The following is a 17715-nucleotide window of genomic DNA, read 5'->3' as shown; positions in this document are numbered from 1 at the left end:
GGCTTGGAGTAGATGATAAAGTACGAAAGGCACTGATTTCACCTTCACGTGTACTTCCTACACTGGGAAAGCGATTTGATAACCAGGTAACACAGTATATAGGCTTCCTCAGGACAGAAGGATGGAATGACACATTCTCACTTACAGAGCTTTGTAGCTCACTGTGAAACCCTTTTATGGACCTAAACTTTAAAAAAAAATAAATTTTACATATAAATACATGTTCATTAATGTCTAAAGTCCAGGAATACCCTCATCTTCTTGTCTCTGCCTATTTTCACCAACTATTACTCAGTGACTAGTAACCGACTGTGCCTATTTTGGGGTATTTCAAAGATAGCTATTTTATGTTTTACATGTAATATTAGTTTGTAGACATGAACTGATTTCTTTTTCACTTGATCCTCTTAGAGGAAACACTTTGCAGCTATAGTATTGGGAGGGAATGCCTCCATGTAACACAGGGACACGCTTAAAGCCTGAGAGAATGTCCGTATTACCCTCCTGCACCTGCATGCGAAACTTACCAAGTCATGCAGCAGAGAGCCTCACCGTTCTTTGCCTTTTATGTACAAAACCCACATCCCGATTGACACACTTCAGTTATTAACAACAGTTGGTGAGAAGTGAGATTACAAGAAGCCAAAAAGGAATGTTAGTACAGCACAGGCCTTTCCTAGATCCTGGGACAACAGACTACATCTTTGATGGATTGTGTCTTTGCTTCCATTTTGGCATGCTCTGAGGCCTACATGCTGAGTTCTAAGTTTGGAATGGCGCCTCTAACATGTTGTAGTGCTAAGATCTGTGCATTGAGTCATACCCTACACTGGCCTTTCCAGATCCTGCCTCACTTTCCTTTCCTTGCTCTGGCCTTGGGACACTGGGGTGAACTGGCTACCTGAAGTAGCTCACAGGCTCCAGCACAGTAGACCTGTGGCTTTGGGCTAGTTTTACCTAGGAACCACTGGCACACGAGCTGGAGAGGAGAAAAAGCAAAGATGAGTGTATATACCCACTTTCCTTCATCTTCATTTTCTTTGACTTTGTGGTCTTCCTCTGCTGAGGATCAGGCCTCTGAGCTCCATGGCCTTCTGTACATAGCTATCACTGATCTTCTTCTAATAAACCTAAAGTTTAACTTGTTTTTATATTGCTGATTATTAATGAGATGGGCATTCTTAGACCTAGTCCTTTATGCTCCCTTCCCTTTGGCTCTTCAGCCCTCATTGCTGGTAGAAGCAACAGTAGCTGGGGTGCCATGAGAAACACAATAGCATATAGACCAGACAGCTGAGACCAATTTACCAAGAGATTGCCAACACCCAATTGCTTGTCACCAGCAATCCTAGTTCAAGACAGCAAAACCTCCTGCCTGCTGGCGGGCTGAGCATAAGGAAATCATGGACACACTCAACTGGGCCACTGATACAAACAATTCTCACTCTTACTTATGAAACTCATGTGAAGAAACTGCATCTCAAGTCAGGTAGTGGAAGAGATGTCTTTGTTCTATCTGTTGTCTTGTCTTTTCTTTCAAAACACTCAGACTTGGTAAAGCCCTTTTCTCCCACTTGACAGTGTCATATTCAAAACATTTTTCTTAAAAATATCCCTACATGGGGCCATCAAGATGGCTCAGTTGAGTAAGGCAGCATCTTCTAACTCCCAGGACCTGAGTGCAGTCCTGGGACTCACATGGAGAACTGATTCCCAAAATCTGTCCTCCCATCTCCATATGCCATGTCATGGCATACATACACTCACATACATGCATGCATGTGCACACAGACACACAAGTACACACATACACAAAATAAATAAGTGTAGAAAAACTTAATATTCCTAGATGCTCGGGCTTCTGATATTCTTTAATGTTTGACCTCCTACTGTAATTCCTTAATAACTTATGAGGACTTAGACATTAATAAAGATAGCTCACTCAACAATCAGAGCCATGCACCCAATCTTATGTCTAAAAGCAAGTGCAAACAGTTCACAATCCTAGTATCCAAAGGGCTTCTTCACAATTGTTAGCTTTTTTTTCTCACTTCCATACTGTGAAATTTCTACATCAACACCAAAAGCCTAAGATGAGTTCATTTTCTAATGTTTGTTTTTAATCCTTGACTTTCAGTCCTTTGTATCTAGACTTGTTTTAAGTTCTCTGTTAAAGCCGGGTAGCCCGCCCCTTGTATCTGTGTGTGACCCTCTTTGTAACCCAGCCCTTGTTCACTTTCTCTGTGTATCTTGTACCTGAGAATGTCCACAGACTTCTGAGAGGAAGACTACTGGAGGCTGGGCTGTTGGCTGTTGGAATGTAGAGTCAGTTTTTCTATCTCTTGACCCTTATGGTTGCACTTTAAAGATATATGTCCTGTTTGCTTTTCAGATTGCATTATCTTCTGCTTGACCATTTCAGCCACTGTCCTTTTATGAACTTCCTACATCCATGCACTTAGCTGATGACCTATTTCACTTTTTCTACTGAAAAATCAAAACAAAACAAAACAAAACAAAACAAAACAAAAAATCTAAAACATAGTCAGTAAAGGAGAGAATGTAGAAACTGCCACTGCTTTTACACCCAATGGTATTTGTTATTCACACACATATTTATGGTTAACTAAAATATGCAAATATATATTTATAAAATATTTAAGATATTTTCATATTTAATTTATCAGGTCTATCATCCTTTATCATCCATTTACCATGTATATCTCTATCCTCTATAGATTTTCACCCCAGTCTGCCATCTATCTGTTTTATCTATTTAACATCTCTCTAGTTATCATCCAGAATCTGCTTGTCAGCTGTCTGTCATCTACCGCCTATCTCTGGATCACTAAGACATGTTGCCCATACTTTTACCCAAAGACCAAGTAGGGTAATAGGTTCCCTTTTTACTAGTGTTGTGATGTATGTGGCTCCATCATTTTTTTCTGTGGCATTTGTAATTTTCAAACATCCTTGAAAACATTCACATCAATATTAAAACCAATTGTTTCTTTCTTTAAAAAACAAACAAAACCCCACTATTCACTGTCCCCTGTCTGTATTCAAACCTGTTGTATTTTCCTTTATACCAAACCTGCTTTAAAAGACTTGAGAAAACTCACTTATTCTGATAGTTTTCTTCTCTTGAGCCCATTTCAGGCAGACTAATGACACCCATTGCTTCACCAGAGCTGTTCTCACATGGTTAACAATGTCCTCTTAAATACTAAACACAACTATCAGTTCTGATCCCATCCAGCTGTTTTTTGTTTGTTCTCGTCTGCAGCTTCTCTCTCCTTTGTCCATAGAACACATTTTCAAATGTGTGTTTAAACAGTGAAGATACTGCTGATTTCCCCCATTCTCTGACCTCTCATTTTGCATTTTCCTCATTATTTTCTTTTCTTCCCTAACATACTGAATCCCAGGGTTCAGTATCTTTGGGTCTTTGATGATTTTTCATTTATCTGTATCTACTTATAAATAAAATATAAGTCAGCTTTGTGTTTTTAACAACCCCTTTTTATTAGCAACTTTAGAATTTGTATCTCCTGATTGGAATTTAGTCCTGACCTACAGGCCAGCTTTATAAGCATCTGTTCATGTCACATGCACATGTGGTTTTCTACCAGTCAATTCAAAACAGAAATGCCATCAACTGAGTTTTCAGCCCAACAGCTCACAACCCCTGAAGTACTAGGAGTCAGAGACCTTCCTGTAAACAGACAGGAAAGGAGCTCTAGACAGACTACTGCAATGTCTATTTCAACATTTAAGATGGCTGACTTCCTGATTTTTCTCTTTCTCCATAACAAAGCCTGAGCGGGAGTTTTCCTGTGAGAGGGAACTATTCAGTGGACTTTCAAATCTCCTGCGTAGAGTGGGTAGAAAGCAGTCAGCTTCTACTTCTCTGTTTATCCAATCGCCAGCATCAGCTCCAACCAGGTCCATTTAAGAAAAAATGGACCCCAAATGTACACAGCTTCTGATTTCTCCAGAAGAACTCTGATTCTGTTCCAGATCATTCCACTACTGGGGGACTCTGTCTTTCTGTGTTTTATGTGTTAGCGTCCAGAGAAAGCTGCACAAATCACTCAGACACCAAGCTCAGTAAGATATGGATGGTTTATGAATGCAACACCCCAAGACTGACCATGGTCAGGGACACAGTGCACTCAAGATTTAAACTGTGACATTGATTGTCTTTTGGAGTTAGCTTTAAAAGACAAGAACCACAAATAGGTCACATGGGGAGGAGTGGGGACAGTGGAGCAGGGGAGTCACCTCTGACTCAAGTTACTTTTGCTACTAGACAAAGCAGTTCTAGATGACCCATAATTTGATTGGTCTCAAGTGGAGTTTATAGATAGGACCAGCTGTGCTTATGGTTGGGGAATTTCTAGGAGTAGCAAGGCCACAGAGTATGTTGAACAGAAACATAGTTTTTTTGTAAGCCTGACCTTTCACAGAGCTTTTCCATTCATCAGCAACAGGTTGAGATAATGTTGCTATTAGACTTGAAACACAATTAGCTATAGTTATGCTACCCAAAAGTAGTAGGCCTCAATATGTGCTTACACACACACACACACACACACACACACACACACACACACACACCTGTACACCCTCTGCTCAGATGTCGCCCACAGGCAGCTCAGTCTCCATGTGGGTTCCTAGTAAGGGGAGCAGGAGCAGTCTCTGATATGAACTTGTTTGCCTGCTCTTTGATCAATTCTCCCTCGTGGAATGAACTTGCCAGGCCACAGAGGTAGAGGATCCAGGAAGTCCTTATGAAACTGAATAAGCTAGGGCCAGATGGCATGGGATGAGGACTCCCCCTTTTAGTGAGCTAGGAGGAGAGGTGGCAGAGGGGGAGAGAGGGTGGAACTGAGAGGAGATGAGGGAGGGGGCTACAATTGGGATATAAAGTGAATAAATTTTAAAAGAAATTTTTAAAGTAAATAAATAAAATAAAAACCTTGGCTGAGTGCTGAGATCTTGCCTTTCTTGCTTCTTTATTCTTTAAAGCAGCAGAGTAAAAGAACCAGTTTCTGAAACCGGAGACTGTCTCACTTCAGGGCATCCACCACCACCTGTGCTGTCTATGCTTGTCCCTTCCTCCTGTAAGCAACAGCTTTGTTTATTGCATACTCCTTTTATCAAATAAACTAGTGAGTGTTTTGAAGGCATATGGACTTTAGTGCTCATGAAGAAATAAATCTGTCCTATTAAATGCACTCAGTTATCATTCCCTTTGCTGTGGTATCAGTACATTTACAAGTCTGTTTTTCAGACATACCAGTAAGTTTTTTCTTCATTGTAACATCTGCCATTTCTTTAGTACAGCATTTTTAAATAGAGGAAAAAATACTATTTTAACCCAATTAAAATCTGAATATCTAAATGGTTAAATGTTACTGTTTGTGCTTGTAGTGATGTTTAGAGTGTTTTCTGACAATATATGTTCATACTTTATACATTTACATTTTCTTCTTTTCAAAACCAGGGGCTACAGGGATGGCTGAGCAGTCCACACCACGTGCTGCTTTTATGGGGAACTGGGTGCAGCTCCCAGCACCTGATCAGGTGGCTCACCACCTCCTGGAACTCCAGCTCCAGGGAGCCTCACTCCCTCTTCCAGCCACGTCACTTGGGCGTGCATATGCACAGACACATGTGCAATTTAAAAATAAATTGTTTTTATAGAAAACCCTTACTTTTGTTGAATTCATGCAGATTTCTTTATTTTTTCCCTACTGGTTTGAAACTCTGACATCTCATTAATATTTTTCAAATGGTTGCACTTGAAATTTCAATGTGTATTTAAAATTTGCTACTTCTAGGCAATGCCTTATGTTAATCTCCCTCTTTGTGTTCTTCACATAAATCAAGACTCTCAGCATAAGACTTTCCTTCCACCTCCTGCTATATTTTTAATGCCACAATAGTAGAAAAGAATTATTTCACTTTGAGATAATCAACAGTTAATTTAATTTTAAGATAGGTCATTTCTCTTTTGAAAACTTTTATCTAAGCCTGTGAATAAATTGTTGGGCTTCTTCCTTCTCTACTCTTACTTGCCTGATGTATGGTACTTTTTTCTTAGGCCAAAGCAAGGTGGCACCTAGGACTGTGCCCCATCCTCAGGACAACCAGAGCAGAACAATGCCCTGGTAGCTAGGTCTTTGGAAATGGAATGGGGCTGTTGCAGCTCCCTCAGAAGGGCCAGGACACCATCTCCCGAGAGCCCCCCTCCCCCAGCTGTAAGCACTTTGGAAAGTGTAGACTATGAACTGTAAGGTTTGTTAACACCAGGGCATCGTGATACAGATGAAGTCTCCCCCAAGATGAGGTAGGACTTTCTCTATACAGCTTGGGGTGGTGGTGAATCAAGCTCCTATAACCTCTGACACCTGCTCTCTAAGCAACCCCACTGAATACACTGGGATCACGAAAGTGGACTTTGGTTTGCTGTAAGTACTGGGGTAAATGGAATTTCCCTGGCATCGCCCCTGAAAAGTTTACACTACACTAGCCTCTTTCAGGTTCATGTCTTTCTGCCTCAGTGTAGCTATTAGTAATTCTTCCAGATTATGTGAGGTGAGTAAGAAGTGTGCATTTATACTTCAAAACTATTTTTTTTAACTGAGTTGCCCACCTGGATTCCATTACTAAAAAGGATGAAGCAAAGTGCATCATACATTTTAAACCTAACAAATATATGCAATTTCAGGGTTTATATTTTCTTATAAGCCTCTGTCAGACACTGTGGCCTGTCTTCACTAGCCATCAAATTTCTCTTGTTTGTTGTGCCGCAGTATTACCACAGATATGACACCTCTAGGAGATACTAAATGTCAAGATGTACTACAATTGTAGATGATCACCACAGAGAGACTAGGAAGCAGACACACAGACAATAGACAGACAGGAAAACAGATAAGCCAGGCTGAAGGTAGAATAATGGACTTTTCACTTAAAAATATAAAATTCCTAACTTCAGATATTTACATTTTTTTCTAATTTTTACCTATTATTTCATAACTATTTTGTATCACATATTGTAGAGAAAATTTAATCCAGTAACATGGTACTCTGGCAAAGGGTTATATCCAAAGACCTTCTAGGTCTATATGAGCCAGTGGGAATACAGACATGCCCTTAGTGTACACCTTTAATCCATCTGCTCACACATACACAGCCCTTAGTACACACCTTTAATCTATCTGCTCACACATACACAGCCCTTAGTACACACCTTTAATCGAAAACAACAGGTAAGGTTGGTTTGTAGAAAGAAACAGCCATGTTTCAACGTTACATCTAAAAATTGGCAAGTCAAAGATCTGACAGAATTAGTCAGATATAGGATATGCCCACCTCTCACAAGAACAGCAGTTGAGAAACTATTTAAGAGCAGTGCAGGAAGAGAGGGTCAGCTGGGAGTCAGTGCTCTTCAGTTTGTGGAGTCAGAGTCAGTGCAGTGGAGTAGAGTGCCCTTCTGTTCAGTGAGTTCTTGAACTCTTCAGTCCAGTTTGGTCTGGTGCAGTGCAGATGGCAGGGTGGTGGCATTGAGTTTAATCCCCATCAGCTCATACAGCAGAGGCAGTTAACGCCAGAGAACAAGAAGAAGCCAGATGATTAGAACAACTTGCCAGAGGTAATTTGAGGCCACGTATAACAGCTGAACAAGGAGTGAGGCTAAGCCAGTTCTAATCAGTCATCTTAAGGAAGCATTTGAGCCAAAACAGCTGAGTTGGACCAGCCAGAGTTACAGCTGGCAAATAAAAGTTACTTTTACAACTTATTTTATTGTGGACTTGTTTTTGTGTGTTTATGTGGTCATGTGTGTGCGGGTGCATACATGCAGAGACTAGAAGAAGACATCAATGCAGAAAGGCATCAATGGACAACCACTGTCCTTTCCTTCCTTTAACTGTCCCCCAGTTCCTTTGGATAAGGATCCCTCCCCAAACCTGGTGCTAAAGTTTTCTTCCCTAGGCTGGAAGCCATCAAAACCCAGCAAGCTTATCTTCACCCTTTTGTGCTTGGGTTATTGACATAGGGTTGTCTGGTTAATTAAGCGTGTGCTGGGATCTGTATCCAGGCCCTCATCTCTGTGAAGCAAGCGTTGTAGCCCACCGTAAAGAGCTCCTGAGATCATCACATCTTTTTAAAGATCTCCATCATAGTCTCCATTCTCATTTTGTGATATTTTTTTAACTGTTAGAATTTGTATATTAATTTTAACTATTGTGTATACTTTATGATATTGTTTACTTTCTCACTGCTTTTTCCATTGTGAAAGGTCATGACTGTTTGTAATTTCTATTATAAATGTTCCCCCAATAGCTTGGAACCCAGTATTAGTTCCAATTATTTCAACTAATTTAATTAAAATAACACAAAACTCATTTTCTACTGAAAATAATTACTAAACTCCAAAGATTACTACCTGGACCATTTTCAAAATTTAATAAGATTGGATATTAATGGCGATTAGACATGCTCTAAGGTTTGGACATCCTCAGTGACTTAAATAATCTCACTGGATCAAAATGCAAGCTAACTAAGATAAAGTATTAATAATCCCAAAGTGATAGAGTAGCATTTCTACCGTAATCATTTCCATCTAAGGAAAATAACTAAAGTTTAAATCTCAACCATCTATTTTTTTCATGGTGCTAGAGAGGGGCTAGGGCTTAAGAGTACTTGCTGCTCTTGAAGAGGACTCATGTTTTCATTTTCGCACCCACATCAGGTGGCACACAACTGTCTATGACCCGAGCTCCAGAGATTGGACACCATTTTTTGGCCTCCATTGAAGAACACACATACACTCACAAATGCACATACTCACACACAGACACAGACACATAGATATACATACACATAATTTTAAAATAATTATTTTAAAAGTATATATCACAGGACTACAAATAAATAGAATAACCTTCCTATCCCTGAGAGTCTCAGCACAGAGGAATCAATGTGTCTTCCTATATGTGTTATGATGGCATATGCCTGGCTGTAATAGAAAGATAGGTTTATTCACTTTCATTTTATTTGTTTCCATATTGTCAATAAAGCAATACTTCCATGTAAAGAGAAATTACATAAATCTAAGAAGTTATATTGTATCTGAAGCCTTCGATGAGACAAAGAGGGCATGACATGTCTATAATTAGATCTGAAAGAAAAAATTGTATATTGTATTTACAGCTGAAGGGGAGAGGAAGAGCACTCTTTTCCACAGCTCCAATCCTCTTGTCCCCAGACTTCCAGAAACCCAAGTAACTGAGTAAGTTAGGTATTGATCTGTGCAAAATAACTACATTAAAAGTCAAGGATATTTGTGTCAAAAAGAATGTTTCAATAACTTAGTAGGGCACCCTTAGATATGTCCTCAGGATGGTGATGTACCAGGGGAAGCTCTCATCACACTCAAAGTCTGAATTAGCACAGGTACTTTTTAAAATAATTAGCATGTAATGTTTTAGGTTTTTAGAATTTATTTATTTATTAAAGTTTATTCACTTTGTATCCCAGCTGTAGCCCCCTCCCTTACCCCCTCCCAATCCCACCCCTTTCCTATTTTCGTCCCATGCTCCTCCCCACATCCACTGATAGAGGAGGTCCTCCTCTCCTTCCCTCTGACAAGAAAGGATGTTTTAACTCTGCAGTGGTAATCTAGATAGATATCATCTTACCTGTAATATCAAAGTTAATAACATAACCATCAGCATAAAGATTGATAATTTTTGTTTTGATAGCATGCACTGAAGTGTTTCCAAGATAATTCTGTGAAGAATTCATAGCTTACACCTAATCATTATTAAGCAGTAAAAATACAGAGACTAAGGCACATCTCATAAAACTTTGACTTAGAGTCCCCAAAGAATTTTCACTCACTAAAGATAGAAAAGGCTTGAACATGTGTTCATGATGTCAAACATGTCTGATCTAATGTTAAATTCAACTGTGTTCAAAATGCCAGGGTGTGTGATGACTTTACCAAGGAATACCACTAAGATGCCTGAGGACAGTTAAGTGTGGACTGAGAGCTGACAATAGTGCTGGACCAGTGTTTTCATGTTGATAATTGCCAAATGGCTTGTTTGAGCAAGTCCTTCTTTAGGGTAATGCATTTGGAGTAAAGTCATAGACTCCTCCTCTTACCCCTCCCCAAACATTTGAAGTTTCTTGAAATTTGGACTCATTAAAGATTTCTATGCTTCAAATTACAGATTTTAATTTTTGAACACCTATTTATTAATTTGGTGTGTGTGTGCAAGTTGTATCATGCCTGTGTGTGTGTCTGTGTCCATGAGTGTATATGTGTACATGCATGTGCCACATACACACTTGTAAGTGGGGGTCAGAGGGCAACTTATGGAAGTTGGGTCTCTCCTTCCATGTGGATCTCATGGAAAAAACTGGGGTTGACAGGCTTGGAGGCAGGTACCTTTACCCTTGAGCCATCTTCAATGGCCCCTCAAATTACAGAATTTCAAAAGTCAGATTTTTCCCTGCAGTCTAAGAAAGAAGTGGAAAACAGTAAGATCTGGAGAGGACAGGAGCTCCACAAGGAGAGCAACAGAACTAAAAAATCTGAGCACAGGGGTCTTTACTGAGACTGATACTCCAACCAAGGACTATGCATGAAGATAACCTAAGACCCCTGCACAGATGTAGCCCATGGTAGTTCAGTATCCAAGTGGGTTCCATTGTAATAGGAACAGGGACTGTCTCTGACAGGAACTGATTGGCCTGCTCTTTAATTACCTCCCCCTGAGGGGAAAGGAGCATTAGCAGGCCACAGAAGAAGACAATGCAGCCACTCCTGATGAGACCTAATTGACTAGGATCAGAAAGAAGGAAAAGAAGACCTCCTCATCAGTGGACTTGGGGAGGGGCATGCATGCAGAGGGTGGAGAAAGGGAGGGCTTGGGATGGGAGGAGAGAGGGAACCACAGGGGGGATACAAAGTCAATAAAGTGTAATAAATAAAGAATTTTAAAAAAGTCAGATTTTACATGCCAGATTAATTTCATCTGCAGTAGAGAGCATACATTGCAGCAAAAGCTGGTTGGGATACAAAATCATTTTATGTTGAGTTGTGACCCAGCAAGTGATCTGACTGTGTTAAGCAGACAATGAATGTGCACACAATGTTACACTAGGTATCTAGAAAGATAGTCTCCCTTACATCTGTCTTTTATTTTCATCTTGTTAGGGAATCAAAGCTACTACATATATCAATTAGTAACCATCTCTGTGGCAGATGGAATACTGATGTGTGAGAAAGGAAACATGCCGCAAAATGGACAAAAAAAAAAAATGGAAGAAATAGATCCCTGGAATGAGCAGCCATGCCGTCTATCCTGTGAATGTGTGTGAGCACAGGGAATTTGGGTGAGAGAAATGAGAAAATGAGGGAGAAAATAGTATTTATTGAGCACCTCATGCATGTTTCCTACTGTGCTACATTGTTAATCTTCATATGAATTTTATGAGCTTGGGTTTCAACAATTCATCTATAACAATTCATCCCCCAAAACCAACCAAATTACAATTCCATTATAGTTTATTCTTGGGGGACCAATGCGTTTATTGGGGTTACTTAAAGGGCATAGAAAGGGGTTGCTTTTTGCAGTAGACCCAATGTAGCCACACTGAAAGTTCTTCTCTAAGAGAATGTGAACAATTTTACAAGGAGGCACCACGGATCCCAAGAATATAGTGTTGGATTTCCTCTGAGTACTGTATTTAATGGAAGTTAGGTATTTTTGTTTCACGGAGGGAAAAGTGATTACCACAATATTTGAAATAACTCAGGATTTACCCAGATGTTGGGGTTGGGACTTGCATGAATGTTCTCATTCCACGTCAGTATTAAAAATGACACATGGCAAAGAAAAGTAATAAAGATCCTAATCAGCCAGTTTGGTCTATGTTGCCTGCTTGGAATCAGAGTATTGGAGAAGATACAAAATCTGTTTTATCCCCACCCATCCTGGAAAAAGGAGGCCGTGGGAAGGCAGCGGACAGTTTTGACAAATTCCTTTGTAAACATGCTAGGAAGTTTTCCTTGTGTGTTTTTATCTTCATTACATTAAGAGTTCTTACCTGTGAAATGCTTTGGGCTTAATTTACCAGGGTCATATTGATTAATTACAATAAACTGAATGTATGGTTTTATATAGTATAAATGTAATATGTTTTGTATTGTGAGGACACTAAAGTGGAAACACAGATGAATAGGTTTTTGCTTTACTATGATATCAGGATATTAGATAACAAATTCACAGGTTCCAAGGTTTCAGTCACAACCTCTGTCATATAATGCACTTTCATTGGTAGCCTTCTGAGCTGATTGCAAGTTACTTTATTCCATCCTTATTTACTAACACTAGGTCTCATATTACATCACAGAGCACACTGTATATATCTACACAGACGCATATGCATTATTGGGCTACAGAATGAATACAAATTAAAGGGGCTGAAGTGGAGTTGGAAAGGGTACAGAATTGTGCTGAGAAAGATAATGAACCAGACCCAGGCTGAGGGGGAAGGTGCTGGTGGATCCTCTGCAGTCAGGTCTGAACTGAACCTACAGAGCTCAGCAGCTGGATGAGAGGCCACTACAGGTTCAGAGCAGGAAACAGATCAACAGCAGGAAACAGCTGCTTAGTAACAGGGCCACCTGGGCAAGCAGCTGGAAAAGCAGGTGGTCAGGTACCGTGTGTAAACAGTGGGAGACCAAGTTCTGCTGTAGCTCCAGGAACAGTAGAAAAGTCCTCAGTTCTGACTCACACAGCAGGTATCCCAAGAGAGGTTAGTGAGGAGCCACGGCATTACAGTGCAGAGTACCTATCACTTCATGGCTCTGGTTCTCAGCCTTCCTGATGCTCTGACCTTTTAATACAATCCTTCATGTCAGGGTAACTCTCAACCATAAAATTATTTTGTTGTTGCCTCATAACTATAATTCTGCTACCTTATGATTCATAACGTAAATACCTGATATGCAGGATGAGGTTACCCCTTTCTATTTTCAGGAATAATCACCCGTTCTGCCTGACAGACGGTGTTGCTTCTGGATCCATCCGGAGGCCTCAGTCATCCTCCTCCCTCAAAATAAAGTCAAAAGCTACCTGTAAAATGTAATCTCCTAAGGTGATGCACACCTTGAAAGACAATATTTGTGAAATAGGAAGTAATTGGGAGTAGGGCACAGACTGATCTCTGAGTCTGTGAGAACGACAGCCAAGAACACTCTGTGACCACAATTGCTTCCTGAGTGATGATGGGCCATGTGACACTCTGCCGCTGAAGGAAGGGTGAAAGAACATAAACAGGCAGGAAAAGCAAAGGCAGGCTTCCTGAGAAGATGGCTTCCTGTTTCCAGGATATATTTCAAGGGGAAATGATGGGAAGGCATAAGAAATGATATTAAAACAGGACCAAAGTGGTAAGGGTAGGAACTAACTGCCTTGTAAAACACCCAAGCCAGCACTCTGTCAGCAGACTTCAGCCTTCAGGCCCCTTGTATTTCAGAGGGACAAAGCTGCTACTTTCCCTTTTCTGTGGATTGGTCTTCTTTTCTTCTGAAAGTTCAGTTCTTTGTCCATAGTAGGGAATACACTCAGCAATCCTGAGATAAATGCCAGAACTCCTGTTATACAATTCATTGAGAAAGGACTTGTGGAGCACTGTGGAACCGCTATATCTCCCATGTACCTTGTGCTCACAAGTGACGTGAAGTTACTAAATATGTGTGTGTGTGTGTGTGTGTGTGTGTGTGGTGTGTGGTATGGTGTGTGCATGTACACAGATCAAGGGGGTGTCTTCATCTATCATTCTTACCAAATTCCCTGGATGCAGGTTATGTCCTTGATGCTAAAACTCACAATTTTTTAGCTGAATTGCCTGGTCCATTAAAAACAGAAATCATTCTGGTACATTTTCTTTTCTTTAGTTTATAAACATAACTTCATTTTTTATATTAGTTACAGTGTATTTACTTTGTATCCCACCTGTGTCCTCCTCCCTCCCTCCCAACCCTCTCTCCCTCCCTATCTCCACCCTGCCCCTCTCTAAGTCCACTGATAGGGGAGGTCCTATCTCTTGTCCGTTTTCAGTGTGAGGTGCACTGAAAGCATATCAAAGTCACAAATACAGACCTACAGGAGGCGCTCAGCCCTCCTCCCGCACGACCGCTGGCTGAGCCTACTTTTTCCAGAACTCTGAGAGTTTGGAAGTTTCGGCAGACTGCAACAGAAGTGAATCCATGACTGATTTTAAAGGGCAATAAAAAGTCCCACATCATTCATTAGATAAGGCTTTGCATTTTGAACCAATAGAATAGAAGGTGGGCAAGGGTACTATGTTAAAACAAAACAAAACAACAACAACAAAACAGAGAGAAGAACTGGCCTATCCACTGATAGGGGAGGTCTTCCTCTCCTTCCCTCTGACACTAGCCTATCAGGTCTTATCAGGACTGTCTGCATTGTCCTTCTAGGTGGCCTGGTAAGGCTGTACTCCCAGGAGGAGGTGATCAAAGAGCAGGCCACTAAGTTCACGTCAGAGACAGCCCCTGTTTCCATTACTAGGGAACCCTCTTGGACATTGAGCTGCCATAGGCTACATCTGCTCAGGGTCCTTAGTTGTGGATTTGGGAGGGGGTGGGGGAGGGGGCTAAAGCAGTGATACAAAGTGAATGAATTATAATGCATAAAAATTAATAATTAAAAAGAACGGGCCTATCAGAAAAAGAGCTCAGAGATCTTAAAAACCAGTCTTGGCCACATCAGCATGCCAGCCATCTTGGCTTTTTCTCTGTGCTCTCAGCCCTTTCTACACTGACATTAAACAATGCTTAGCTTTTACCCATCTTTTCAGAGCAGTAGAGAGTAAGGGTTTTATTTCTCACATCAGAAAGTCCTGAGGACTCCTCCTGTCTCTCCCTGATCCCCTCCTCTCAACTATCGGCACACAGGGCCACACCTGGGTTTGTTAGGTAGGTTCCTGAAATCCATACTGAGGTCTTATCCAGTGAACCATCCCAGGCCTGAGCAAACCTGATGATAATACTTTGCTCTTAGTGAACTGTTGAGTAACTTATGTTAGTAAAGTTTATTATCTCCTCCCCAGTTTGATGAAACGACTTTCTCACACACTTAATTCCTTTATCAGATACTCTACTTCTCTTCAAAGACTGAGACTCAGTGAGGTGGGCCGGGCTATGTAAGCCAGCAAATTCCGCAATTTATGAACCCAAGACAAATAAGCAAAGAAAAGATGAATCTGCCCTCTTACCCAGAGTGAGGAGACATTCATTCACTTGCACTGAACTCCACACAACACTTACAGACTGTATATCTTAATTAACATTACACAACAGAACAAAAATAACAAGAACTTGGCATTTTTCCATCCTTCTATATTTCATAATTTCAGTTCATTTTTCTTACAGTGCTCCAGTTCTGCAAATACAGCCAATTTTCTTAAGTAATTAGGTTGTCTATTTTGAGTAAACATGCTACAATGTGAGACTATGAAAGAGTGCCTGTGTGACTCAATATAAATCGTGTTAATTAAACACACTATTGTTTAGAAGCAACATCTAAAAACAACCAACAGTGAATGCAGTTAACAGATTCCTGTGTTTGGATGGCTTAACTCTGATAAGCCCTAGGAAATATTGTCCAGTGAAAATTCTATATTTCTAGTGGCCACTGTGGGTCCGTCCAATAGGGTACGGGGTTCTGGGAAGTCACTAATGTCACTGAACAGAACAGTCATCCCCAGGGACAACACTGATCCCAGAGCTGAATAAGAAGAAATGTGTTTACTCAGTCAGTATACACTGCAAACAACAACCAAGAACACCTGCTAGGTGACACACATGGCATTTCTGAATAATCTGTTCTGTAAGCATTTGGGGACCTGCTGGTTCCTCAGAAGACAGATAAAAGCAACTCAAAGTAAGTACCTCAGAGTTCACAAAGCAGAATTGCAACAGCTGACGTTGAACTCCTATTTCATAAACTGAGAGAAATAAGAATTCAATGTTAACAAGTGTTGTGTGTCTCCCTGGGAGAAACATGGACGCACCTTACCACTGATACTGCACTAAAAACCGAACAGAAAAACAAGTCTAGCTTAGTGAATTAGTATGTTTATTGGAGTACTTTCAGGAGAATGGGGGGGAGGTTACTTTTAGGTGTGTGGATGAATCGAAGACAACTACATCACAGAAAGACTCACCCAGCGTGGGAGATGATATGTGGGAAGATGTTTTGACTTAGGGAAGGAACAATTGTGGAAGGATTTTTGAAAGGATACAATATTTCTCAAATTATTCTACAAAATATAAACAGAAGAAACACTGCCAAATTAATTTTTATAAGATCAGAGTTATGCTGATACCCAAACCACACAAAGATGCAACAAAGATAAAGTTTTACAGACCAATTTCTCTTATGAACACACAGGCAAAACTACTCAATAAAGTACTTGCAAATAGAATCCAGGAATATACCAAAAAGATCACCCATCATGATCAAGTAAAGTAGACTTTATCTCAGAGATTCAGGGATGTCACAAAGGTTCAACATACAAAAATCAATCAATGTTAAAAGTCTTAGAAAGATCAGGGCTACAAGTGACATACTTACACACAATAAAGACAACTTAGAGCAAGCCCATAAGCAACATGGAATTAAATGGAAGGAAACGCAAAGCAATTCCAGTAAAATCAGGGACAAGATAAGGATGTCCACTCTTTCCATAACTGTTAAATATAATGCTTGAAGTTCTCATTAGAGCAATTAGAAAATTGAAGGAGATTAAGGGGATATAAGTTGGAAAGGAAGAAGTCAAAGAATTGCTATTCACAGATGATATGATAGTATACTTAAATAACCCCAAAAGTCTACCAGAGAACTTCTACATCTGATAAAAACCTTCAGCCATGTAGTTGAAAATCAGTAGCCCTTCTATATACAAATAACAAATGTACTGAGAAAGAAATTAGAGAAATAATACCCTTCACGATAGCCACCAACAATACTAAATATCTTGATTAACCCTAACCAAGTAAGTGAAAGACAGAGAGGGGGCTACAGCTCGTATACAAAGTGAATAAACTATAATTAATAAAACAATAAATAAATTAAAAAAATATTTATGTACAAGTTAGTAAATAACTGATACTCTCAGCCCTTGAGCTCCACCAAACCCACCATTCTGATAGCTTTGGTTGGTACCTACACCATACTTGTCATTAAATATTTCTGAGTAATCGTCAAAATAAAAATACTGTTTTGTATTAAAAAAAAACCTTCAAATCTTTGAAGAAAGAAATTGAAGAAGAGATCAGAAGATGAAAGGATCTCCTGTGCACATGGATTGGTACAATTAACGTAGAAAAATACCTCTCCTACCAACAATCAAATGCAATCTCCATTAAAATTCTAACTCATTTCTCTACCAACCTCAAAAGGATAATGTTCAATTTCATATGGAAAAACAAAAAGGCTCAGGATAACAAAACAATCTTCAACAGTAAAAGAATTTCAGGAAGTATCACCATCCTGATTTCAAGCTAGCCTGCAGAACTATAGTAATAAAAACTGCATGTATTGGCAAAAACCAAACCAAACCAAGACAACAACAACAAAAAGAGCCAAAAACAAAACC

Source organism: Meriones unguiculatus, chromosome 18, assembly GCF_030254825.1.
Source record: "Meriones unguiculatus strain TT.TT164.6M chromosome 18, Bangor_MerUng_6.1, whole genome shotgun sequence".
Classification (NCBI taxonomy): Eukaryota; Metazoa; Chordata; class Mammalia; order Rodentia; family Muridae; genus Meriones; species Meriones unguiculatus.
The sequence above is the reverse complement of the archived record's forward strand: the minus strand, read 5'-3'. Positions refer to the sequence as shown.